The sequence below is a fragment of the Rhipicephalus sanguineus genome, chromosome 2 (genome assembly GCF_013339695.2).
Source record: "Rhipicephalus sanguineus isolate Rsan-2018 chromosome 2, BIME_Rsan_1.4, whole genome shotgun sequence".
NCBI lineage: Eukaryota > Metazoa > Arthropoda > Arachnida > Ixodida > Ixodidae > Rhipicephalus > Rhipicephalus sanguineus.
This window is the reverse complement of record NC_051177.1, coordinates 134,629,119-134,656,312: the sequence shown is the minus strand read 5'-3', so window position 1 is coordinate 134,656,312 and position 27,194 is coordinate 134,629,119. Positions and strand designations below refer to the sequence as shown.

General features: G+C 45.7%; 1 long non-coding RNA gene across 1 annotated transcript; it reads left to right on the top strand.

Moving 5' to 3' along the window:
• The first annotated feature begins 1,037 nt into the window (after positions 1-1,037).
• On the top strand, positions 1,038-13,564 carry LOC119383686 (uncharacterized). The gene is made up of 4 exons (XR_005181708.2): positions 1,038-2,030; positions 5,240-5,379; positions 7,723-7,827; positions 13,455-13,564. It is a non-coding gene; the product is annotated as an uncharacterized LOC119383686 (long non-coding RNA).
• The last annotated feature ends 13,630 nt before the right edge of the window (positions 13,565-27,194 follow it).

The following is a 27,194-nucleotide window of genomic DNA, read 5'->3' as shown; positions in this document are numbered from 1 at the left end:
GGAACCGGCGCAAAGCCCGACTCAATCCTGAAATAAATGAGCGGGAATTGTTTTCCAGCACGCATACAGCGCCTCTTCCGCGACCGCCCTTTACCGCTTTTCCTTTCCATTGCAGTTCTTCAGCGAGTGGAGCGACAGTGGTGAGAATGTAGCAGTTACAAAAGATGAGTTCTCCGATTATCTCTCTATGGAATCGCCTTCCTGTCCATCTGAAGTTTTAGTCTTCTGGTTTAAACAAGCAGCGGAGATATCGCAAGCTTGCCAGGCTGGCAAAAAAGATATTAGCAATTCCGGCGACGAGTGCAAGGAGCGAACGTAACTTCAGTTCGGCGGGCTACATAATGCAAAAGCGCCGCACTCCGTTGAAGCCGGAATCGTTGGACTGCTCGCTGTTTTTGCACGACAATTCATAATCTGTGTGTAATAGAGGCTGTTCGTCGTGTGTCGTTTGATCAGATTTGAAATGCTCAATAAAATGCCAAATTACCGGGTTTTGTTTTCGCAGCGAACCTTCAAAAAGCCGGGCCGGGCCGGGATTGTGTTTTCGTACGTCGGGCGGGCCGGGCGGGCTCGCAGCCCTTTGCCGTCGGGCTCGGGCGGGCCTTCGACAAAGTCAGCGGGCCCGGGCAGGGCTCGGGCTTGGAAAAACGGCCCGTGCACGGCTCTAGTGTGTTGTATGTTGTGGTTACTGACGTAAGAGAAAGCTCTTCACTCGGTATTATACACGGTGTACCGCGCAAATAGTCACCAGATGCCGGCCGTGGGACTCCAATATATGCGACCTCTTCGTTATCGACGGGCGCGATGCAGAGTTTGCATAGCTTTCAAATGTTTCCGCACGGGGTCAGTGAGTATCAGCGCCGCAATCCTTTCTCGACGACGCGCTCTGTGGCCCTGGAAAATGCCTTGACGCTCGGGGACGACCGGACACTGGTAGCTTGGCCATTCCTCGCTTGGCGCCTCGCTTGAAAACTGTTGGTCAGCCTGCAGTGTACGCCGCCGGCGTGCTTTCTTGCCCGAGGTAAGTGATATTGAACGTTACGCTTCGTACATTGAGAGTTGTTCGTAATGTAGTACGCGTTGTCGCAGAAGAAAATCGTATAACGTGTTCGTACTGTGTGCGGTTGTAGACGTGTGGATGGTTCTCGCGCATGACGTTTGTCAAGAACGTAGTCGGTAGTTTTATAAAGTTTTGGTAATTAGCTCACTAGCACGCACTGCGCTACGTTAATATTTGTTGAAAGGAGCCAACATTTTCATGAAGCACACCATTGTCATGCGTTTTATTAATGTAGTTCACTCTTGTAAACTTACTTACAGCAACGCCCGAAACTGAAGCTTCATCATTCATTTCTTTCGCACGAGATCTGAAGGAATAATTTTCAGTCACCGTGTTGTGCGGTGAATCGTGAATCGGTAGTGTGGGGGATGTAATGTGTATCTAGAAATATTTGCTTTAGGCGTGCATTTTATGTGTCCTTAAGTAACGTGACCCTCAAACGCGTTTAAGTTAGCATTATTGGACATTGCTTATCGTCTTTCAAGCAACAGCTAACGTATATTTGCGAAAAATGCAATTTCTGCAGCATGACACTATGTTGTTCAGTTGGTTTGCCCCATTTTAACCTTTATGTGCATTGACCTAATTTGACAAGCCATACTTTCAGCTGAATTTTCATTTGCATTCAGCATTAATATGTGCGTCCGTGCATTGAAGTTTCACCTCTCATCGCATAATAATAGCTTGTAAAGAACAACGCTTGTCTTTTTTAGCCATTTACCCATTTAGCCATTTATCAGAGCTCTGCTCCCCTCCTCAAAGGGCAAGGTGCTGCTGGCACACCTGCTTCGGCTTTCCTTTTTTTCTTTTGAATGCTTAAGTCTTTCGTAACGTACTGCAGGTAGCAAACAGCAGTGCCACGACAAACAGTGGGGTGCTGACCATGCAGTCCAGAAGGTGGCCGAGGCAAGCATGCCATAAGGGGTGCTTATTCAGGCAGAAGAAATAAGCATCTGTAGCCAACGTAAAGGTAACGTACAAAGTCCCATTTATGAAGAAGAATCTTGTTTTCAGCTAGTCATGTCGAAGGGAAACAATGAGTGCTAGACATAGGTCGGCAAAAAATGTGGAGCTCACTGAGACTCACTCGTGAAATATATCTTGCCTTTAGGACTCACTCAGACTCAGACTCACCAAAATTTTCCTCATTCGGACTCGCTCGGACTCAGACTCACTAAATTTTTTTCTCAACCAGATTCAGTCGGACTCAACTCACCAAAATATTGCTCGCTCGGACTCTCTCCGACTCAGACTCACGGATCGATCTGAGTCTCAATGAGTCCGAGTGAGTCCACTCATGAGTCCATTAGTGTATAATTTACTTTTTCGACCACAGTGTCAATGCTCTTTAACATCAATATCTCATATAACTGGTGTTCTCCTTGGCGCGTTTTCACCTCGTACCTTCAAATGCTAGTTATCAATGGTTACAATGCAGTAACGACATTTTTATCGAAAGAGATGACTCACATGGGATATTTTATCAAGGTCTTGCCATGAAAGATTTTGCCAGAAGGAAGTCAAATCCCCTCCCCTCGCCCCCATCCGTAACTCACGCCTCTGGTCAATGAATATTGAGATGGCGTATGAACGCTAGTGCTTTGAAGTATGTGTGAGTAGACGTGAGTATAAATGTGATTCATCATAAAGCTGATAGTAATGCTGAAGTTGTTTAGATAGCACCATAGGTCGGCAAAAAATGTGGAGCTCACTCAGACTCACTCATGAAATTCATTTTGCCCTTAGGGCTCACTCGCACTCAGACTCACCAAAATTTTCCTCACTCGGACTCAGACTCACTGAAATTTTTCTCAACCGGACTCACTCGGACTCAGACTCACGAAAATATTACTCAGCCTGACTCACTCAGACTCGGACTCATGGCTCGATCTGAGTCTGAGTGAGTCGACTCATGAGCGAGTTTGCCGACCTATGGTGCTAGATAAACCGAAGATACCGTAAGATACCGTAACCACCGAAGATACCGTAACCACTGAATGATGTATATTTTGTTTCTTCTCCCGTTAACATCATGTATGGGAGCCCCCCTGACAGTTTCTAACTTTGGGGCTCCTTGTGTATTACCAATCTTGTATACACTTTCCTGTAACTGACGTCGTTGTTGAATAAACTTGAAAACTTGAAACTTGAAATGAGATGGAAATGCACAGTAACAACATGATGTGTGCCAGAAACCAACGTAAGTTTATTCATGCAAAATGGTTATTTCCAACTGCTTTATTCAGGGGAAGAGCCCTAGAGTTTCCACAAATGGGCATAACTGGTAGTCGTTGCACGTCCTGTTATTGTGTTCGTGCACTCATTATGTGCCACTCACTCCTGTGACCTTCCACGAAGCTGAAACTACTTGACATAAACAGCAGCGAGAAGGCTCTTGCTAGACAGTTCATTTAAGATAGCGTTACCATAGTTTTAGTTCCGGTAAACCAGCTAAGCTATAGAAGCGCATACTCCATGTGTCTGTCACCATGAACAGTGCGTTTTGCCAGGGAACGTGGCTTAGTTTTGCAAACATAAATCGTCGCTTTCTGTAAAACGTGGTACTGGTAAGTGGCATTGTGCCAAAAATATTGTCACGTGGTCGTGACGTCGACGAAGACAGCAGTCTGCGTTTGCAGGATGAAACTGTTTATTTGGCCGAACTTGTGGCCGGAAAATGAGAACTAGCACTACAGCAATACACGCTGTACAATGATAGCGGCGAACAGGGCGTCGTCCGTCGATCAACTGACAAGCGGTCAAGCGCGTCGGCTTTTATACAGGCGCTATCGAACTTTCCAGCGATATCGCTGGTGGTTGCGCAATCTCTAGAATGAGCTCGAGCGTTCGCGTCTTGCGCGCAATCTTAACAAAATCATCTACAACAATCGTGAAGCTTCTCGAAGAATGAGGCGCGGTTTGCGCTGAGCGTTGCCGACAGCCTTTGTGGGCGAATGCAGCAAAAGTGATCAGAAACGTACGTGGCAATATTAAGGTTTATGACTCTTGCAGCGTGCATTGTTGTACAGGGATGTTATCTTTTTCATAAATGCAATGCATGGTGCCTGAGGAATATAGCGGCCTACTTTAAAATTTATAACTTCATGATTGCATTATCTGGAACAGACTTTTCTGTATACGGTTTGTTTCTGCAAAGCTTCAACCTATCACCTGGAATTTTTCAAGGCAAATCAACTGAATTGGCTGTGTAGATTTGACTGAACATTTTATCACTTATGCTAAGCAACAGGCTTTAGTGACGTGCGGAATTCTTGTCAATGAATTTTATTGATTACCTCAGACTACCTATTCTGCTTGCCACAATTATTGGCCACTTCGTGTGCACGTGCTACGCATGCTAGAAACGAAAATAGTGAATGCAGCTGGCAGCATCAAGGAGAAGAATGTCCATAGACTAGTATGAGGTGCGAAATGTTGCCACTGCTAGAATTTACGTTATGTGTGCATGGTTCAGCTGATTGTATAATTTAGCACTTTCCAACTGCTCACGCAGTTGGAGCAGATGTCGATCATGGTTACTGTGGTATGGCACAGCCAACAAGTTCGTGCATGTGCATTCTGCATACCAGGAAACCACCTGAAGCAAGATTTTCCAATGATGGCGGCTAAGTGAGAACAAATGGGTTTGTCTTGTCTGTCCATCTGTCAGTACCATTACACAGGCTGGTTAAGTGCATTCAAGCAGCTTTAGCAATACACTTGCCGCTACAGAGCCAGTAGAGGCAGCCAATTTCAACATCGAAGTTCACTCTGCATATCCCACTTTCAATAAAGGACATTGTTTTGTGATACATTAAAGTAAAAACTTGCTCAATTACACACTTCTCGGTGTCTGACATTACAGGAATTATGATAATTCTTATATCTCATGTGTAATTATGTCATTGCTTTTTCTTTTTCATATTGTTACTTTGCATACATACTTTACGACTGCACCCTCCCCAACCGAAGCTTTACTAGTGCTACATTCTGCTATGGGTGAAAGCAATTATTTAACTAAAAACCAGGCCAGGGAAAGCAGTGTGATGCCCTGTAATGTAGAAGGATGCTGCTGCCGCGTGTTTAGTCGAGCTGAATTTAATGAGAAAGGGCAGCAATGTGGGTCATCTGTGGATGTTTGCAGACCATAATTGTGTTGTGCTCATTTTGTTATCGCAGGAAGCATCTTCAAAAAGCAGTGCTACAAGGATGTGAGCAGAAATTTCCCTTCAACGAATGGGTCAAATTCATGGAAGCCACGTGCCTGCTGCTTCTGGCCTACACAAGCATGCAGCCACCATAGTAAAGTTCTTGCAAAGGTGTGAGACATCCCTGTGCTGCATGCATTGAGCATGTTAATTACCTGTTTTTATAGCTTATAATGATATGTCTACAAGTGTACTTCCTTGTAATGCATGTTTACATTCTCTTAAAGGGCCAGTCAGCAGGCTCTGACCTCTTTTTTTTACACCTCCCAAACAAGCTCGCTAATTTGTACAGAGGGCCGCAGCAATCACATTGTGCGAATATCACAGACACTCCACTTCTAAAAACAATAACCGCGCCTCCTCTTCAGCGCTTGACCAGTCCTCTTTGCTAGCAAAGTGGTGTAATGTTGCCTATGAGCAACGTTAAGTAACGCTGACTGTCAAATAGTCCTCTGCAGTATGAAACAGCATTTTGGCTCTGCGATGATGCTGTATAGGCTCTGTGGTTGTCACAAGCGTTGCGAATTTGTTTATCTCGCGAGTGCTTTGAACTGTGCTTCCTCACCGCACTGCTCTGGCACTGTGGCACATCGAGGAAGCCCCTCTTCACGATGGTGAGGCTGAGCAAGAAACTGAAACTAGCTGGGATGTTTGTTTTATCCCCTGCGGCTTCATTATTACACCACTTAATCAAAACATTCTTGTGGCAATATGTTCACAATGTACAAGCGTGCAGTTGTCGCAAATTTTAGATTCCGGGGTTGTTTAGTGACCTTTTAGCTTAAAATTATGAATGTTAAATGACACGTCGCGTCGCGTTCTTGCTTTATTTTTTGCAATGCTCATTTCTAAAATAGCATGTCAGCGTCTGTGAGTGGTAATTTATACATTTATCATACAAAACTTCCTAATATATTCAATAAGTGCTATTATGGTTTTTTCATGGCACCAGAGCCACCTTCTTTTTGCCCTGTGGGCAGCTACATGGAAGTTCATTGCTATGCTGCTTTGTTTAGCTGATATCTTTTCAATCAATGCATTTGACAGTCCAGGGTGTTTGGTGTATTTCCATTTTGAGGTGTTTAATATCACACAAGTAATAGATTTTTCTGTCTTCTAGTGTTTACTTTTCAGCTGTTTAACTGGTTTTCGGAGCAATATGTAGACAGGAACATCGATTTTGCCAAGCTTTGGTGTGAAAAGAGACGCTGAACAGGAGTTCCTTAGGTGCATGCCCTGAGCACCAGTCCTTTAGATTACAGAAATACCTAAACTGCATAATGTCTGTAGCTCCTTTGCTTAATTGCATGTCTTTCTTCAACCTACAGCTCTTTCCATTATCCTTAACTTTAACCTACATTACCAAGTGAACGTCCCCCGTCGTAATACAGTGGTTATAATGGTCAGCTGCTGATGTGAACTGTGCGGGTTCGATCCTTGGTGCAGTGGTTGCACTTTCGATGGGGGTGAAAATCCTAGAGGCTCGTGTGCTTTTAAATTGACGTTCACATTACAGAACCCCATTGTTATTATTACATCAGCAAGTGAACAGAGTGGTAATTCTAGATTATATACTTATTTAGTATAACAGACAGCTGAGCTCTTTGGTATGTAATCATGTTAAAAAGGCAGGGCATGCAAACATGGACACAAGAGTGAAGTGAAGACACCACTTATGCCAACCGAAAAGGTGGACAGTGGCACAAAATAAAGTGGACACAAAAACTTATCTGCGCGTGCCCAAGCAAGAGGCTATACCTATCACTCTGGCACGCGCGATATTCTACGTGAGAGATAACTGCTCAAACATTTGATTTCTTTTTTATGCTAGTTAGCCGACGGTTGGCTCCCTTGTGCACAGCCATTATAGATATGCCAGGCCTCGACCATTGGAAGCATTTTTTCATTCATGTGCTTGTGCAATACTGTGCATTCATTGAATTTTGGCGTGCATTTACGCTCTCGGCAATGTAAAGATAGATTTGGTGATAAGCCTCCAATTAGCGATCTTAGCGTTTTAGGTGTCTTGACTCTCTCTTGTGTCCATGTTTGCATGCCCCGTCTTTTTAACATGTATACATATAGTGCGTAAGAGAAATAGGTTTTCTAGTGAGTTATTTGGAAAGTAAGTTTAGGGTGAACACCAAAATAGCAGTGTAAATTAAATTTAAGCGATGAATGAATCGGGCTGGATTAGAAAACGATATAATGGTGAAGTATAACCACTTGCTGCTTACCTATACTTCTCTCAGTTTTTTTTTCTCATATGCTTAGACAATGACCAGGTGTCATGTTGGATGCTACTAATTGGTTATGAGCTATACATAGACAAAGCAGCGGCTGTTTGGAGGCTTTCTAAACAGCTACCTCATGGGGCGAGAAAAGTTAACTTGGGTTACGTGAGGCATGCTAGAAAAAGTGAACTTGTTTCTGATGTTTTTGTTTTCCTGGCAGGTATTCTACACAAACTTGCCTAAAGGCGGAATAAAGGCACGTACAGATAGACGCACTGAAATCATGGGGCTGCCATAGAAGCTGTGAATGAGCATTAACCTGCGAGTATGTGTCAAACTTTTTGCTGAAGCCTTTTATTTTGGCCGAACATTCTATCAATGCTTTTTATTCCCTGATTTGTAGTACAATGTTGTTACACCGTAATGTTGCACCCTGTTGCTTTCACAGCTGCATTGCACAGCAGAGCGCTTTAGTCTGGTACGAGGTCGAAAAAGTTCCACCTAGATGACCAAATCGCGGCAGCCAATTGCTTCCGCGCTCAATGCATTAGTGTAAATAAACCGCAATAGACAGAGCACAAGAAAAAGGCAGACACAAACAGTGCTGTGCTCGTGTGCTCAGTCTTCTGCACTACTTTGTTTTCTCTATGTCATATCATGACGCCCAAGCATCCACTTTAGCTTATGTAGTAGTCCAGCTCATACACTTGGTAGTGTTAACGAACAGCAGGATTACCGGATATCTGGCTTGTGAAGTCAATCTAATGTGCATGCCTGTTGGTGTAGACTTGTGTGCATCCACCATTGAGATGGAAATGCAGCTGAGTTTTAACCCTTTGAGGGTCGAATTTTTTCGCGAAATCCAGTACAAAAATGTGTAATTTTTTTATTGCTGAAATAAATTATTCTGACGATTCTATTTAACAAAAAACTTGTCTAAAAATTTTTTCCGTGACCGTAAAGTGACAAAAAATCATTTTTGTTCTGGCATACGCATGGTTTATTCGTAGTAAAATCAACCAAATAAAAAAAAAGCTCTAACAGTTTTTATAAATAAAAATTATGCATTTTAATAAACATAGCTCACAGAAATCCGATGAATCAGATTCTCATTCGGCACTTGGGGAATAGTCCGCATCGGAAGAATCGCTGCTCGACTCACCGGCAGCAGAGCAACTGGCGCGCGCTTCCATAGCGTGAGCGAATTGCGTCAGTGAGCGCACGAAAGAAAACTCTATGGTTGTGCGCCCGTCCGGAAAGCAAAACGAGTGAAAAAGCTACAGTAATCATTCGTCTTATCGCCAACAAGACGTACTTACTTTTTCCGAGACCCCAAAACAGGAAACGCAATCACGGCGGCGTCGTTTTTCTAATTTAGCGCCTACGGAAACAGATGTAATCGCGCCCTGGGGAGCAATAAACGAGAGAGTAACAAGAGGTCACCCTTTGAGAGATTAGAAAACAAACGGTCATTATCTTTGCGGGCGCAAGAAGCGACAACCTCCCGAAGGACGAAACCGAAACCAGCCGGACCGCGTGCGCGCGTTCGGATGCGCAAGTGAAAGCCGCCGCGCCGCTTTGGAAAGCAAAAAAAAAAAGTCGGGGAGACATCAGCGCACGGAGGTGCATCGGCACATTAAAAAAAAGTTCACGTATTCCCGAAGTGTGGCAGCACATTCCAAGCAGGAGAAATGATCGCAGAAGGCGCGCACTTTAAACCAGCTGCACCGCGAACGCGCTCGGATGGGCAAGCGATAGCCGGAGTGCCGTTTAGGGAAGCAAAAAAGAAATACAATGCAGCGACATCGGCGCATGCGAAAAATTCCACGTATTCCCGAAGTGTGGCAGCACAGGCCAAGCAAGAGAAATGATCGAAAAAGGCGCGAGGTTTAAAAATAAACGTTATGCTGTACATGTACGATGAAAACCCTTTGGTACCAGGAAGCTTCTGCCGTACATGTACGGCGAAAACCCTCAAGGGGTTAATATTTTAGCCAGTATAGCTCGTGGATGGAATTTGGAGCTGTGACAGCAACACTTTTAGAGGGGGTGAGTTATTGAAATATTGTGTATTTCTCTATGTTTGCACGTTAGAAGAAACAAAACTGGTTAAAATTAGGCCAGACTTTACGCTATCTCCTAACATATGACCTTCCGTGCTGTTTGAAGGCATCGAACCATATGAAATGCATTGTGCCTTTGTGTGTGTGCCAAAGGTTAGGAGTCATACTAGAGGTAGAGAAAAATAGGTCAGAGGTTAAAGTAATTTTTTTACAATCAACTTCTTGTGGGCAGTTATTCAGAGCAGGGTTTTTAAGTAATTTAGCAATACAGGGAGATTAGTGCTTCGTTTTTGTGTCTCACAGTGCACACTGTTTTATTTCAGTACCTATTTGGGTCATTTCACGCCAGTGTGCCAGGTCGTTTCTTGACCATTTCCAATATTTTGAAAAACTTGTGCTGTTATGTTTCAGTGTGGGAAGTAGTCATTCAAGCGCTACTTTCGGGGAAAGAATTTAGTGATGCAGCAAAGACCTTTCAAACTTTGCATGCAGAAATGAAGCTGTGTCAGGCAAAAAATTGACACATGATTATTGCTTCGAGCTATTACTACAAAGCTTTTGTTTCTTTAACATAGTCACCAATCTTCCATGACTATGATAGTCGAATTTATTTTCATTTCAATTTATGCTATTTGGAGTCGTAAGAAAACATTGCGAAACGCAGAAATTTTAAGTATATTGTAGAAAAGACTGAATGTTTCATGTGAAATATATTCACAGTATGAGTTAAGTGCATTTACCAAGGGTTGAAAATGCTGCTGGCAAAAAGAAGCAGAAATGTCTTCAAAATTGACACTCTGAAGAAATAGCGTTTGAACCCATATTGCGGGTTCTCTTTCGCAGTGTGGTATTCCAACCAAAAATATCGCCTACACATCATAATGTGGTTTCCTCTTGCGATAATTTAGACACGTTTTTAAGGTGTAATGTTATCTTCAAGCGAAAATTAAATTTTGCAAATGAAAAATAACAAGGCTGTGTGAAGTTTTTTGGAGCTTTACCTTCACTGCACAGCACATCACTGTTCTTGCATGGTATTTCAGACAGAAGTATTGCTTAAATCTGCAACCTTTGAACTTGTACTATATGAGCACAGGGGCCCCCACGTGAATCCTGTGCCGATGTCCTGTGCAGAGACGGTCAAGGAACGAGTCATTTGTGCAGACTAGGGATTATTCACTTCAGTAAATTTTTTTCTTGCTTACAACGAAGCAGTATTTTTTTAATGGAATACAAATTGCTAGTAAAGTATACCACACAACTTGGCGACATATCTGCTTGGAATGCTACATACGAAAGCTAAGCTGCGATATGCGTCAAAAAGCTATTTTTTCCGACTCTGTTACAGTTTGGGTGCAACGTTTCTATTTATTTTGTTTTCACAGTAGTTTTATGACAAAGTGAATATCTATCTACTTATTTATTTCATATATTATTTATTTTTTTACTTATTTATCTATTAGCTGACAATACTGCTGACACCAGTAAGCAGTATTGCAAAGTGGGCTACGATAAGTTACACATAAAATGATCTTGCTAAGCAGAAACAGGAGCGTAACATATACAAAACACAAGATAAAGCAAGAACATCTATACAACCGTCGTAAGGAAAATGATAAGGGAACAGCACAAAATACAAAGACAATTATCTTTAGACAATCAACCGTAGGTATTCCATACGAAAGAATTGCTCTTTCTCCTGATAAATGTTAAGATTAAAAGTTCAGGATTTTGCAATGTTTCCTCATGGCTGAAAAAATGTAACTTGAAATGCAAATTAGTAAGCTATTTTAGCCATAAAACACTGCCACCTTCAGAATAAAGAAAAAAATATTTTGCATTAAGACGGGAACAAACAGCGCTGGACACGGGACGAAGAAAGAATAATAGATGAGGGTGCTGTCGCCCTTGTCTAGCTTTTTTTCCGTCCTGCGTCCAGTGCTCTTTGTTCCCGTTGTAATCCTGTACTACCAGCCCTGTTATGTGCTCTCCTGGAATATTTTCCGCTAACTTTGCACTGCTATTTTGCACTGCTAAAAGCAATAACATTGTATAAGTTATCTTGCATGACACAGATTCACATATGTAGATAGATGGATGCTATGGGTGTTCCTTTTAGAGCGAAGCAGGGACATGCAAGTGGCCAAGCTCAATTTTTGAATTGGCTTAATGCCTTGCCTACCTGAGTTAAATTTCTTTCCTTCAAAAAACTTATAAATTGGTAGCTTATCTTTCGGCATTGTACATTAGGACCCTTGTTTTTGTGCAAGCGTGTTTTTGGCTGTTCTCCCTGCTTTTCCACTACCAATCCTCCATCTGTCTGTTACTGATTTCTCTTGCGGAGATGTTCATCTTTATCGAGCTTTCTCTAAACGTCGGGCTTCATGAGAGCTAGTTCCCAACACCCACATCGGTGTACATTTTTACATTCATTTGAAAGGGGGTCCGTCATTTCCATATCTCTCTCACAACCGGTGCATGTGACGCCTGCTTACTGGATCTCACTTTATGACTGCATATTCTAGGGCAAGATGACCTCGCTTCAAACATAGCACTAGCTTATCATAATATGCTTCCCTCCTTACTTCGTCCTTATCCTTCCGATAGTTACTCAGAGCTGTTACCCTTCCCATAGTTACTCAGAGCTATCCATTAAATCTTCTCCGCCTCTCTGACATTGCGCCTAATGCTCATCATGCACAAAGTTTAATGCACACTCCCTGCATCATGATATTTCGTCCTGGAATTATCCCTTGACTACAGGTATGATCTTTTTAGCAGCATGATCTTTTTCAACAGCAAAGGAGTTAGTTGAAAAACCACCTTGTTTACTTAATATGGGGATGACTAATTCATGCCTTGTTTATTGAAGTTAACCTCTTTAAATTTCCTTATGTTTGTTCTTTGTGTTGTGCTTGCCTCATGGTTTGTAGTCTTTATGAATCTGGTATAGCAAAAGGGTTGAATAGCCGGTCACCTGGTTATGACACTGAAGCTTAAGTATTGCACCCACTAAAATTGTCATAGTAGCATTCGGTAGAGTTGAGGCTTGTAATGAATGTAACGAGCTCATGAAAAAATTGTTGAACAATGAATATTGTTGGAGCTAGTGATTCGACAAGATGACTCGTCTTTATAGGGGATGCGAATTACATCAAGGTTGCTGCCACAACTTCGGCGCATCATTTTGTTGAAACATTGGCTCCAACAACAGGCTTTGTTCAATGGTTTGACATTCATTCAAGCCGCTATCTTCAGCTCAACTTCTGTCGCGTTAAGATGTACAGGATACAACTGTCATGTTGTGTTCTGATGGAATTGAAGAGCTATTGACCGCAAGCCTTGCTTCTCAATTTAATGCTTACCCGTTACGTTTACGCTTTAATTTTTGTCATCTTCAGCCTTATTATATGTCCAATGCAGCAGTAGCCCTTCGCAGTGGTCTACAATTTGCCTGGTTTTGTGCAAGTTGATTCCATTTTATAAATGCGCAATTCTTCATTTCTTCACCCACGTAACTCTCGGACTCCTCGGCAGCATTAAGTAGTTACAAAAACTTTAACTGTTAGGACATTTGCTGCAACATCATGGCAAAAATTAAATAGAATTGGTTATGCACGTACATAAATACTCTTGCAATTAGAATGTAGTGAGTTTAACTCTGAATTCTTGTGTACTATAGCAATAAGTCTTCGCGAAATCATGCTGCTTGTTCTTCATAGGATCAGAACGAGTCCAGAAATATTTGCAAAGTACCGTTTCTGCCTTTTTGATTTCTGAAACTGATTCTAAGTGAGGCCATGTACACATGCACCATGGCAATGTTTAAATGGGTATAAATTCTGAACATTGCTGTTGCTCAAGGTGTTTTCTTTCACTTCCTTTTCAGACGTACAGAATGGAGCGAAGTGGAGCTCTCCATGGGCCGCGCACACAGTTTCATAAGCGGGCTTGCAACAGCTTTGACAATTATGTTCCTGAATATATCTGCCAAAGTGGCATTTAAAGAAGTATGTAGTAGTGTACTTCATTGTTTATTTGGCATGAAGCAGCAGGTATGCTTCATTCATCTGCAAGTACATACAGCACAGCGCATATACACATTGGCATACTACCCCCACATCTACCAGCTCGGAATGTGTAGCTTGATTGTAAAACGTTTACTTTGACTTAACACGACAATTATTAACAAAATGACATGAAAGTTTTGCCACCTATGCAGGCAACATTCTCAGTATACGCTGGCAAAAATAAAGGAAGTTTGACTGGTCCACTTGTCGCACATTTCCTTGTAAACATCTCGTAGGGGGCCGCTGTTGTTGTTGCAAGCCAATGCGCCGCAACGAATGAACCGTGATTCCAGGATTTTTCTTTTCCTCCCACCTTTGTACACGAGGCAGCGTCATCGAATTGATTAGGTCGAAGTCATGCCTTGTCATTCAGCAGCGTTCAACAAGCTCCGTCTTACAACACGTTGCATGGGTGGTTTTCGAAACATCCTCTTTGTGTTCTTTAACCTTCGATGACCTTCTTCCACCCGTTTCGCCTATGCAAGTCGTGTCGCAATCCCCACATTGTGCTTTATAGATGACCCCGCTCTAATTTTCGGCGGTTTTTGAGTATACCTTCGGACATGTGTTCACAAAGCCCAAAGGCAGCACACCTGCACATGATTAGAGCAGGGTACTCTACAGAGCACGCTGCGGGGTTCACGACACCACTTACATCGGCAAACCGGTCAGGAAGATGCCAAATACGTTCAAAGAACACAAAGGGGGAATGTTGCTAAAGCCACCCATGAGGCGCATTTTACGACAGCTTGTTGAATACTGCTACACGACCGGTTATAGCTTCGACCTAAATAATGCGATGATGCTGGCTCAGACACGAAGGTGGAGGAAAAGAAAACTATTGGAATTATGGTTCATACGTCACGAAGCATCTGCTTCAAACAACAACCACAGACCCATACCGAACGTGTACGTGGACGTATGTGGCTAGTGGACTGGTCGACTTCCGCTCACTTTTTGCCAGCGTACACCGAGACTGCCACCTGCATGGGTGGCAAAGCTTCTATGGGATTTTATGGTGCAGCTATGGTACAAAACCATTACTTTGCATTAAGGCAAATGTGCCGTAATATATTGGACAATACCGGCGGACCGTTCTTTAGTATCGTAACGTCGGAGGTACGTAAGACGACCTTCATTGAAGGAAATTGTTGTATTCTGGTCACGGAACAGCGTTCTCATTCAAACGAAGTGACGGAGTGCTTTGTCTTATCTGTGCTAACAAAGCGCTTCGTAAGAAGACTCCTTTTTAAAGAAATCGTTTGGTTAGGATCACGGAAAAGTGCTCGGGACCCCTATACATTCAGCTTTCTCCGTGAACAGGGGCCTAATTTTTTGCAGTGTACGCTCTCTGCATTTGAAGAACTCTGAGCAAACCCGGCCAACTGAAAACGCGTCAGTGTTGTGTGTAATATTTAGCGTCATGCGTCTTTCACACCAGTGACCTATTTATGAAACACAGTAATATTTAGGTTACTTCCACGTACACTTATATATTTAGCAGCCAAAAATACTACACCACTGAACACGTTTATCATCCTAGCATCACAATTGCAAGCAGAAATCAGTGAAATGTTGCAAATGCGATGAGTATAAAGAAGGTGCTATGCATCTAATACCACAAATTCTGTTTTAAAAAGAAAGCTTGTGGTTTACTGATTAACAGAAATGGCAATATATTAATAGTAACAGTGTTAACAACGCGCAACGCACCAGATACACTATTCCGACTAGAAGCTAACAAGGGAAAGTATAATATACTTAAAGCTGAATACACACAAATAAAATTGTACAGCACTAATATATATATATATATATATATATATATATATATATATATATATATATATACAGCCGACGGAGTGAGGGAAACGTGCCCTCGCTCGCGAGGCAGTTGGTACGCTATATGTACGACCAATAGCCACAACTAGTTCTGATTGTGACGATCACAAAGAATGGCGCAGCAGAGAATGTACAAGAAGAGCGATTCGTTGGGCAAGTTGGTGATCCATAATATTACTAACAGCACAAAAAAGGACGAAGGACCAGGAAGAATGACAGACAAGCGCAGACAGCCCTTGTCTGTGATTCTTCCTGGTCCTTCGTCCTTTTTTGCGCTGTTAGTAACAGTACAAGAAGAGTTCCGAGCGAAACTTGCGATTGTGTTGCTCATGAAGTTGACATCGGGTGGTACCAACAATATCTGCTCCGGCAAGCTAGGTGATGTGGCTTGCCATTTCAGCACCAGAATTCATGCTTTGGTCATAGCTGGAAACTAGTATGTTGCAAGGAGGCTAGTGTTGAGGAGGTTGCCGAAGGTGAAGTGATTCTTTCGTGAAGGAACAGCTGGCACCGAACTTCATGCAATTAGCCAGTGCCCTTGCAGGGCAGGAGGCGTAACAGGTACAGGGATTGTCAAAAGTTCCCAGGCCGTAATGCCTGGCCGAGAAGCAGCAGCTCGCTGCTACCGGGGCGCTGTTATCGCAAGCACGCCTTGGCGCACGCTGGCGTCGAGTGTGTGCGTGGAGGAGGGTGTGCCTCCCTCTCCCTTTCATGCTCTCGCTCATAAGAAATTGAGGAATAAACATGATGCGTCCTGGGGTGCAATCACGGAACGATGCTATTAATGATTCCAATGCCTTTCGTGCTTTTCGCGCTTGGCCAGTGGTCAGAACGATGGTCCGTCCCCGTTATCAACGCGATGAGCCAGCCTATCGTTCCGCGATAGCACCCCAGGAAGCCGAAAACTACGGTAATATGTGCGGTGTCTAGCTAAATGTGGCCGCAAACATGATGCGTCACTTTTCCGAAAAACTGCCACCTGGCTACACGCTGAAGAGTAGTAAAAAATGGAAGAGCGGACAGTGAGGAAACATGACGCACCATGTTTAAAACTCTCTTTCTTATCAATGAGCGCAAGAAAGGCAGAGGGATGCACCCCTCCCCCAACCCTCCACGCACACCTCGACGCCAGCGTATACCAAGGCGTGATCACGATGGCAGCACCCCGATAGCAGCGAACTGCTGCTCCTCGGCCGGGCGCTGCGGCCTCTGAACCTTTGACCAGCCCAGTACATAACGAAAGCGAGGAGGGCACCTGATGGCGGGTGTAGGTTGTCACCAGCAATATTAAAGTGTATGCTTAAAAGGCTCGAAACAAAGCAGCAGAGCATGCGGCAATGGAAATCCCCCTTCAGACTGTAAGCAACCTGTGCTTTAATTGAAAATGTCGCCACTGAAAAATATCTCATGTGAAAAGCAGAATTTCCAAGGTATAGAAATGCCTTGATGCGGTGGCCCAGATAAATAGGCGCGAAAGCAACAAATGTGTAATTTCCTGATTTTTTCTAGAGCTAGTTTTCTTGCACTAGATAAGAAAAATTCTCAATTAAACACCCTCGATTTAAATGGGAGTAGTAGCAAGGAAAAAATAGGCAGTAGTGCCTGCAACATTTTAACGTTACAGTAACCACCGAGCACGCCTTGTTCATAGCTTGAATAAAAATATCACACTTTCACAACGGCGAAGAACTGAATGAGATTGCAACAAATTGGAATGTTATACGAAGTAAGGTTAGCAGCCAACTGGTTTACCATTCAAGCTGGAATAACTCAACAAAACGCCAGCACAAGGAAAAATGGCCACTGCAGCATTCGAAGCGACTGTCGTGCTGTCTATCACTTCATGGCAAACCGAATGGTGAGAACTGCACATTCATTGCATGAGCCGTCTGATGGCCCCGCTACCGCCCCCCCTCCGCCTATTGCGCCCACACCCACCCGCATTTCAACGAAGAGGGCAGGCGCCTTTCCTCTCCTCTTGAGCCACAGTCATTGACTTTTCTCGCACGCTTCCGCTCGCACACAAATTCAACGACAATCAGGGTGATAGTATCAATTCAGTCTTTATACGGGCGCGGATGGTTCAGGCAAAAACGCGCCGTGGGCATTCATGTTCTTGCTATGGAATAATAAGTTATGCACTCGGACGCGCTGCGATTCCGATCCTTCATTGGAAGCCTTGGGGCGGGGCAAATGAAAGCACAAAGTGGGGGAAACGGGCATTACGCAAAAAGAAGAACATCTCAAGCTTTCAGCAATATTTATAGCCGAGAAAATGGACGCAGCTTGTACTAGTAGTGCAAATCTGTAACCAACAACGTAGCAAGTCTTCAGACTCCCGAGGAAGAAGCTGTTCTACCAAGCCCGTGTCCTCGCCCTGCTCAAATAACGTACGTTTTGCGGAAACATGTCACGTGACAAGTGTTACTTGATTTTACGACACGTTCGCCTCCTCTTCTTTTTTCCTTCTTTCTCTCTTTCTTTCTATGTCTCGCTTCCTCTTTCTTGCTATCTTTTCTGTCAAGCTCCATTTACTTCTCCCTTTCCTTGTTTTACAGCGAAAGCTGTTATGAGATCATTTCACCGGCCGTTTTTGGCGCCGTAGTTGTCCGCCGCTGCCGCCGCCGCCGCCCCCGCCGCCGGTGTCCGTAACCAGTATCACTCGAAATAAGAAAAAAAAAACGAAATAAGAAAAAAATTCCAGGATGGAACGAGGTTCGAACCTGGGCCCTCTGCGTGGGAGCCCAGTATTCAACCTCTGAGCCATGCCGGTTTTTTTTCTTTATACCTTTTTACATCAAACAGGGTTACACAAGAAAAGTACAAAGGGTAAAAACATCAGCTAGTCTCAAGCATGATGTGTGTTTAAAAGGCCTTGAGTGAGGCCAATTCATCCAATGTCGTAAACCAATCAGGGGTGTCTTCTGCGTGTTCTAGCACATCTTTCATGTAGATCACACTTTCGACAAAGTAGTGTCGCGCTGAGCGTGCATCCACGTCCTCGTGTCGTACTGCCATGCGAGCCTTCCACAGGGCTCTGAGCCATGCCGGTGCTTGAAACTGCTTTGCAAAAAGGTCCTATACACGCTTCATGTCGGGAAGGAACCATTAGCATATGCAATATAGCGTGGTAGAAGAGTAAAATAAGCACCAAGCGTCGCACAACGCCATTTCTGTAACCAGGCGTCACACATTGCGAATTGCGCAACGAGTAGGTTGTTGAATGCTTCCAACCAAGGAGGTTTAAACCTCCTTGCTTCCAACCCATTACAGGGCTCTGCCATAATTCTTCGTCGTCATCAGGCACAGCATCAACAAAGTGCACATAATACCTACAGACGTCTAGCTGGTGCCTCGCTTCTCCGCAGAATGACAAATAATGGCTTAGTAGGTGCTTCCCAACTTCACAAAAATTGTGAATTATGGCGTAGTGGGTACCTTTCTAGTGTACTTGTATTGTAGCCCCAAGAGAGCTTACAACAAGCTCTAGAAACGCCGCTCTTCCAGCTTTCGCTGTGACTGTGCTGCGGTTTCAGCGCAGGCCTGGCGTTTTTTTTCTTTCTCTCTCTTTCTTTTTCCTTCTTTTTTAATCTGTGCTTTCTTCTGTCGCTTTTTGTAACCGCGCGCCGGGCGAACAAGTTGGGGGAGCAAAGCAGAAGATGAAGAGATCATGCGCCGGCATAATGATGATAGTTTTGGCGAACGCTATACAGAGGTACGCCGACAATAAACAGCTCGGCTGTTAATATATCTAGCATACCGAAGATTCAGAACAACAGTTATAGTTGTGTCTGCCATTTTTCAAGCGCCATGCACATTACCTCGGCATGGGCGCGACTCAGCAATGGGGTTTCATATGCTGATACTGAAGGAAAGAAGAGGATATTTTAAGGGCTCGTTTTCCTTTGTTATACACAACATTAATGAGAACTAATAGACAATAATGCCAAGGAAAGTATAGGGGACGTTATTAGTAATAAATGTAATGTAAATGTGAAGAAAGAAAAGTGGACGAAAAGATAGCTTGCCGCGGGCAGAGACCAAACCTGCGACCTTCGAATAACGCGTCCGGTGCTCTACCAACTGAGCTACCGCGGCGGCCATCCCCCCGTCCACTTTACGGGGTATATATGTATATTTAAACGTGGGAGCGTCAGTGAGCGCCGCCAGTAGCCATTACGGTGAGTGTAGAACACTCTTTTTCTGCCTGTTGGCGTCACGTAGCACGTGAACGTATTACGAGCTGGCAGCTGACCAATAATCCCTCTCATACTACCTGAAAGCATCAAGTCTGCCAGAACGAGGCCCTCGCTATGAATAAAGGAAATAAGTGGAAATTTTAAGGGCTCGTTTTTCTATGTAATACACAATATTAATGAGAACTAACAGGCGATAATGCCAAGAAAAGTATAGGGGACGTTATTAGTAGTAAATGTAATGTAAATGTGAAGAAAGAAAAGTGGACAAAAAGATAGCTTGCCAGGGGCAGCTATCTATAACGCGTCCGATGCTCTACCGGACGCGTTATTCGAAGATCGCAGGTTCGGTCCCTGCCCGCGGCAAGCTATCTTTTCGTACTCGTAAAGCTCATAAAAGTTTCATGTTTCAAGCGGGGACATCTTAGCAAAAAATTTCAGATTCGAAAGCTAGGCTCATTCGTGGTAACAAATATTTTCTTTGAATGGTTCCAGACTGTAAATGTGTGTTGTAAGGTTAAATCGATTGGTTCTTCAAACATTAGCATTACAGCCTTTGTGGAAAATACTGCAGGAAACAGATATGTTATAAGTGATTGACTTCATTTACTCATGTAAGCTTGCTGTAAGGCACGAGTGTCGTCATTGGTGTAGAAATATTGAAGCAGGTATAGGAAAGACAAAGTATTGGACACTTGTTCGCAGATAACTTCGCATGAGGATGCTGAAAGCCTTTTTTTTCCTTTTCGCAGGTTTCGACATGACGCCAATAAATAGTAGATATTAATGAGGGTTCTAGCCAAATGAAATGATTGAGTAATTACGTAGGATTAGGCAGATCGTAGAACCATATGCAGCTATCAAAGAGAGCCGTGAGCGATACTTACATTTTTTTGTTGCCGTCATTACACCTACAGGTTCGTCGAAATAAGAGGTTTCATCTTCCAGTGTGAAGTGGCATAAACGTCAATAAGCTATTGACGTATACTAAGGCATGTACCAACTAGCCCTTTAACGGATTCTTCTTCAATAGTGATCTGCCTGAGAATGTAAAACGCTAACAAAAGTTGCGATATAATGGAAATAATGTTCAAAAGTAACGAAGGTGAGAGGTGTATTTCATCTTCAATGAAAAATCACTACAATCTTTGCCTCGATAATTACTCTAAAAGTCATTATTACCAAGCTCCTCGAGGTGTACACCACGATTTCAGAAACTTTTTTTAAACGTAGTGCCACATTAGCAGAGGAGACGAGGCTGAGAAAACCGCTAATGCAGCATCATGTGTTAGCACTTAATATTGCTCTTCGAGTCGAGTTCTCAGTGAGTTCTCAGTCATATGGACATCATGTTTGTATTATATTTACAGAGAAACGTATTTTACCAGGCAAATAGCATGGTGTGTGGTGGCTGTTGACACTTCAAATTTACTCGGATGACGGAATGACACAGCCATCATTTCATTATCATTGCGAACATTACGTCAGGGATCGCGAATCAGCCTACTGGTATCACAAGAGCAGTGCTCAATTACCAATGAATTTGAACCTTCTCATCTGTGATATAAACTGAGAACAGAGTAGGATCACATTCTTTGCGGAAAACTAACCCTTGGTGCTAAGAAAAAATGCCGCAGTTCATAGCTGCAGGTATTTTCACGAAGGTAACAAGCAGTGCTTTCATATAGCCGGGTGTGCTAGTAGCAAGCATAATACCTCAAGACGAGCAGCCGAATTTCCCAAGCTTCCATAAAATTGCAACTTGGCCGAAATGGCAATGAGTCATCTTAAGCTAACACAGCCCACAATCATATTGTAAGTGCTCTCTGCTCTTGGGTGGCTGGCTTCGCTATTAATATAGCCAGCATCACGATTGGCTGAAATACTTTCTTTCGAAAAATCGAAGAGTATGAAGTTTATGTTTGGAGGAGGTGGACGGGGAGGGGGGGGGGGCAATGCGGGCATAGGTCTTTCTGAGCCCGACAAAAAGCAAATAAACAGGGAAAACATTTGCTTTGTGGAACCCTACTTTCAAATGAGATAATCTGAAGGTTCATGTGCGTCTGAACAAATATGTTTATCGATAATGCTACAACTCAGGGTGTCGGAACGAAATGTTTTTCGTTTCGTTTTTAGTTTCGTTCCACCGCAAAAAGTTCCGTTCAGTTTCTGTTCCGGAACGAAAAAAAAATGTGCCGTAATGGTTTGTAACGGTTTTTTCATGCAAAAATTTGAAGTTAAGGTAATCATAAAAAACACTGAGTTTGTCGAGTGCTGGCGTACCGAGGCACCGACGACGACGAGGTTAGCGGAGGCGCGTGCGGGGCGAGCGCTTTGGGCATCTAAATAAATCAGTTGGTTTTCGTGCGTCAATTATTATGCCTACACTCTTATTCAAGTCCCGTATAACGTCCGGCACATAAGCGGCCCATTTTTCTTCCATCCACAAGGTACTCCATATAAGCGACCCTTCAATCACCATTAGGCGTGACAAATTCTGCGGTGAGGGGCTGGGCCCGCTATATGCGGCCGCGAGTGGACGCAACGCTTATTGGAGCCCGCGGTTTGTTGAAGCGAAAATTTCTCGAGCGGACGCAACGCTTATACAGCGCCCGCTGTTTTATGCGGGAAATTGAGATCGGCGCCGCGGCGAGAAGCGAGAGAGCGCCGAGCGAGCGTGCTCAAGGCTCGAAGTCCACGTTGACGTCGTGTAGTGTTTCCTGTGTTGGCGCCGGGTGCGGCCGGTGAACTCGAGATACAGCATACAGCCAATACAGCCAGCGCCTCCCTGACCTTGGCAATCATATCTGATTTCGTGCGAAGCACGTGCGTTGGAAACGCAGCGGCCGTGCCGAGTTACGTCAGTCGCCTCATGCTGCCTCGTTCGCCTCGCACCGTTTTTGTTTAAAGTATACAAGTTCGTATTGTAGACGTGCCTTTGTTTCTGTTTACTCGTGAATACGCAAAATTGTCACGCAAACAACGCCCGCGACGTCTACAAACTCAACGTGCCAAGGAAGTTTTCACCTTTGATCGCGTTCTCTCCCTGCTCACGCTGCTGACTTATCCCCCCTACAGTTCTCTCTCCCATGCGCGTCGAGCGGTGTCCGTCTCTTTTGCGCCCGCTCCTTGCGTGGTCTCTCTGTTTTCGTTGAGAATTCGGTCCCGCGATCGTCTTGGCGTGCTTCAACGTTTCGGCAGTGCCGATCAGGCCGTGCTGCGTGGGATGTACACCTCGACCGACGTCAAAGGCATTCAGAGAGGAGCGTGCAGTTATGATGGCACGTGTGAGTGCAAAGTGTGTCAGTGCGATGTGAGTGTAAGTGCATCAGATTGCTCGCGTACAGCCGCCAGCCAGGGGAACCAGGCGTGGCGTGCCACATCAAGTTACCTGGTGCTCCTATTGCGGGCACTGCCCCGTGAACCATGCACGACTGCATGAGTTTATTTCGATGCTCCCAATCTTGTGTTGTGCTGTTAGAAACAAAGCACCGCTCCTAACGAGTCTCTATACATCTGTGAAACGCGCATTGGAAGAGCCTCTTGCTCGGACCTTTTCTTCGAAATGCATGAAGGTCGCAAATTATCAGAAAGCGAAACACTGTTCCTCACTATTATGTGGTTCGCGAATGAAGAACGATATTGCCACGCCCACTTCTTGTCTTCTTTAGATGTATTCGGGTTTGACCGGCAGGGACGGTTATCAACGCTCGACGCTGTCCGCGAAGTAGTGTTCTAGAAGCGTCGCGATTGTAGTAGATCGGTTTGTTAAGATTGCGCCCCGCACGCGAATGTTCCAGCTTTGTCTAGAGATTACGCCGTCACCAGCGATATTGCTGGAAAGTTCGATAGCGCCTGTATAAAAGTCGACGCGCGTGACCGCTTGTCAGTTGATCGACGGTCGACGCTCTGTTCGCCGCTATCAGTTTATTGCTGTAAACTGGAGTTTCATTTTCCCGGCCACAAGTTCGGCCTAATAAAGAGTTTCATCTCGGACGTGCTGACTGCTGCCTTCGTCGACGTCACGACCACGTGACATCTGGTGGAGGTGCCGTTCCTTCATGATCCGGACACCCCCGTCAAGCCGTGAACCCAGCCCCCAGAGCGGAGAAGACATCGACGCCAACCACGACCAGCGAGCTAGCCGTAGGCAACAAGGCCTAGCACCGGAGTACGGGCCTCTACCCGACAAGACCAGGAAGACACCGACCATGCCCACCACATCAGGGACGGCGACAGCACCCATTGTGCCTGCACCTGTGCTGCTACATCAGCCGAGGGAGCCACCTACCTTCCGTGGGTCACCGCTCGAAGACCCGGAAAGTTGGCTTGAAAGGTACGACCGCGTCGCCCTTTACAACAACTGGACTGATAATGACAAGCTAAGGAAAGTGTACTTCGCCTTGGAAGACACCGCCCGAACATGGTTCGAGAACCGAGGGGCCACGCTCACAACCTGGGACCTTTTTCGCGCCGCTTTCCTGGACACGTTCACGAGCGTCGTCCGGAAGGAAAGAGCCGAAACTCTGCTAGAGACTCGTGTAAAGCTGCAGAACGAGAACATCCGCATGTACATTGAAGAAATGGTCCGCCTTTTTCGCCATGCTGACCCCGCTATGTCCGAGGAGAAGAAGATCCGCTTTCTAATGCGAGGAGTCAAGCAGGAACTTTTTGCCGGCCTTGTTCGTAACCCACCTAAGACGGTCGCGGAATTCGCTTCGGAAGCCACAACGATCGAAAAGGCGCTTGAAATGCGTAGGAGGCAGTACAACCGCCGGATTCCCAAGACGACCTACGGGGAGGTTCAAGCGCTTCAATCCGACGACCTGCAAGACACAATCAGAGCTATCGTGCGGGAGGAGCTGCGAAAACTGTTGCCGTCCTCGCAGCCTGAAGTAGACTCGATTACTGACGTCGTGCGCCAGGAAATACAGCAATCCCTGCGAGCACCTCAACTAGTGCAGCCTGAGCAGCAAAGGATCGGCTACGCCGCTGAAGTCCGCCGCAACGCTCCTCCGCGCCCGCGTCAAGACGCCGCGCCGCCGCAGCAGTTCCGCCGCCAGGCACCGCCGCCGCCACCACCGACGTCATACCGCCCGCCAGCCGGCCAGCGATCCGCGCCGAGGAAGACCGACGTTTGGCGCGCCCCTGACAACCGCCCGCTCTGCTACCACTGCGGGGAGGCCGGCCACACGTACCGCCGCTGCCAGTACCGGCAGATGGGACTACGAGGATTCGCTATCAACGCGCCCCGACCGCAGCCAGGCGAACGGCCTCGCGACATCGACGACTACCTAACCGGAACGCAGTGGCAAGAACGATCGTCCTTCACGCTCGCCGTCACCCGGCAGCTACATGTCACCGCACCGCCGGCCGTACGCTGGCCCAAGCCGGGGCCGGTCGCCTAGCCCGTATCCGGAAAACTAAGGGCAGCAACCGATGGAGGTGCTGGTTGCTGTACGACGAACTACCGAAGATCCTCCGCCTACGACGACGACGTCGCGACGAAACCTTCAGAACACGACGCGAACCAGACAGACCCTGACGACGAGGTCTTGCGGACCGAAGAAGACCCGGCGACGCAACATGGAAGCAGCGGAACAAACCGACGCAGCCGTGACCCGACGCCGAGACCCAACCGCAACGCAAGACGACGAACTAGCGACCTCGACGTTCTCATCGACGGCCACAACGTCACCGCTCTCGTCGATACTGGAGCCGACTATTGCGTCATCAGCGCGCCCTTCGCCACGAAGTTGAAGAAAGTTAAGACCGCTTGGGAAGGCCCCGAAATCCGCACCGCTGGAGGCCATCTAATAACGCCGTCTGGAGTCTGCACAGCAAGAGTCACAATCAATAATCGCAAGTATCCTGCGAGTTTCGTAATCTTGCAACACTGCTCTAGGGACGTCATACTTGGCATGGACTTCTTAAATCATCACGGCGCCGTCATCGACTTAAGAACCAAATCGATAACCCTATCGTCGGACAAAATGACACCGCCGGATACGAGTCGATGTCAACATGCCCTTAACGTGCTCGAGGATCAAGTTACCATCCCGCCTCGCTCCAGCGTCATAATTTCCGTCAGCACCGAAAAAGCTGAAAACATCGAAGGTGTCATCGAGAGCGATCAGCGTTTGCTGCTAGACCGTGACATTTGTGTCGCAAGGGGCATTGCTCGGTTGCATAAAGGAAAAGGAAGCGTGATGCTAACGAACTTCAGCCAGGAATACAGACACCTGAGCAGGGGCACGACGATTGCATACATCGAAGAAATCTTGGCCGTCAGCGATGCGTTTGCCTTTTCAGATTCTGACGAAGCTACGACGACGATCCCTGAGCCACCCTTCGACGTAAACCCAAGTCTTCCCGCTCGCCAACAGCAACAGCTTCGACGCCTTCTGCAGGAATACAGGGACTGTTTCTCGTCGTCATCGCGGGTCCGACAAACGCCCCTTGCTAAGCACTGCATCATAACAGAAGAAAATGCTCGACCACTCCGTCAGAGTCCCTACCGGGTTTCGACGCGGGAACGGGAGGCCGTTAAGAAACAAGTCGATGAAATTCTACGCGACGACATCATCCAGCCGTCCAACAGCCCGTGGGCGTCTCCCGTGGTGTTAGTGAAGAAGAAGGATGGGGTCCTACGCTTCTGCGTCGATTATCGTCGCCTGAACAAAATCACAAAGAAGGATGTGTACCCACTCCCACAGATAGACGACACCCTGGATCGACTCCACAACGCGAATTACTTTTCGTCGATGGACCACAAGACCGGCTACTGGCAAATTGAAGTCGACGAGAGGGACCGAGAAAAGACCGCCTTTATAACACCGGATGGCCTGTTCGAGTTCAAGGTCATGCCTTTTGGTCTTTGCTCGGCACCTGCTACTTTCCAACGAGTCATGGATACTGTATTAGCTGGCTTCAAGTGGCAGACTTGCCTTGTTTACTTGGACGACGTCGTTGTGTATTCCTCGAACTTCGACGAACACCTCCAGCGACTTCAATCCGTACTTCAAGCAATCAAGAACTCCGGGCTCACCCTGAAGCCAGAAAAGTGCCGCTTCGCGTACGAGGAGCTCTTGTTTTTGGGTCACGTGATCAGCAAGACTGGAGTGCTCCCAGACCCGCAGAAAACAGCTGCCATCGCCGCTTTCCCGCCACCCACCGACAAGAAGGCCGTGCGCCGATTGCTCGGCTTGTGCGCCTATTACAGACGCTTTGTCAAATACTTTTCACGGATCGCCGAGCCACTAACGCAGCTCACGAAGACCGACGTCGAATTCAGGTGGCAAACAGCGCAAGTCGAAGCATTTCATGAACTGAAACGACGCCTGCAGACACCTCCGATACTTGCGCATTTCGACGAATACGCCGATACGGAGGTTCACACCGATGCAAGCAGCATAGGACTCGGCGCCGTCCTTGTGCAGCGGACGGGCGGACTGGAAAGGGTTATCAGTTATGCTAGCCGGTCGCTGACTAAAGCAGAGGCCAACTATTCCACAACAGAAA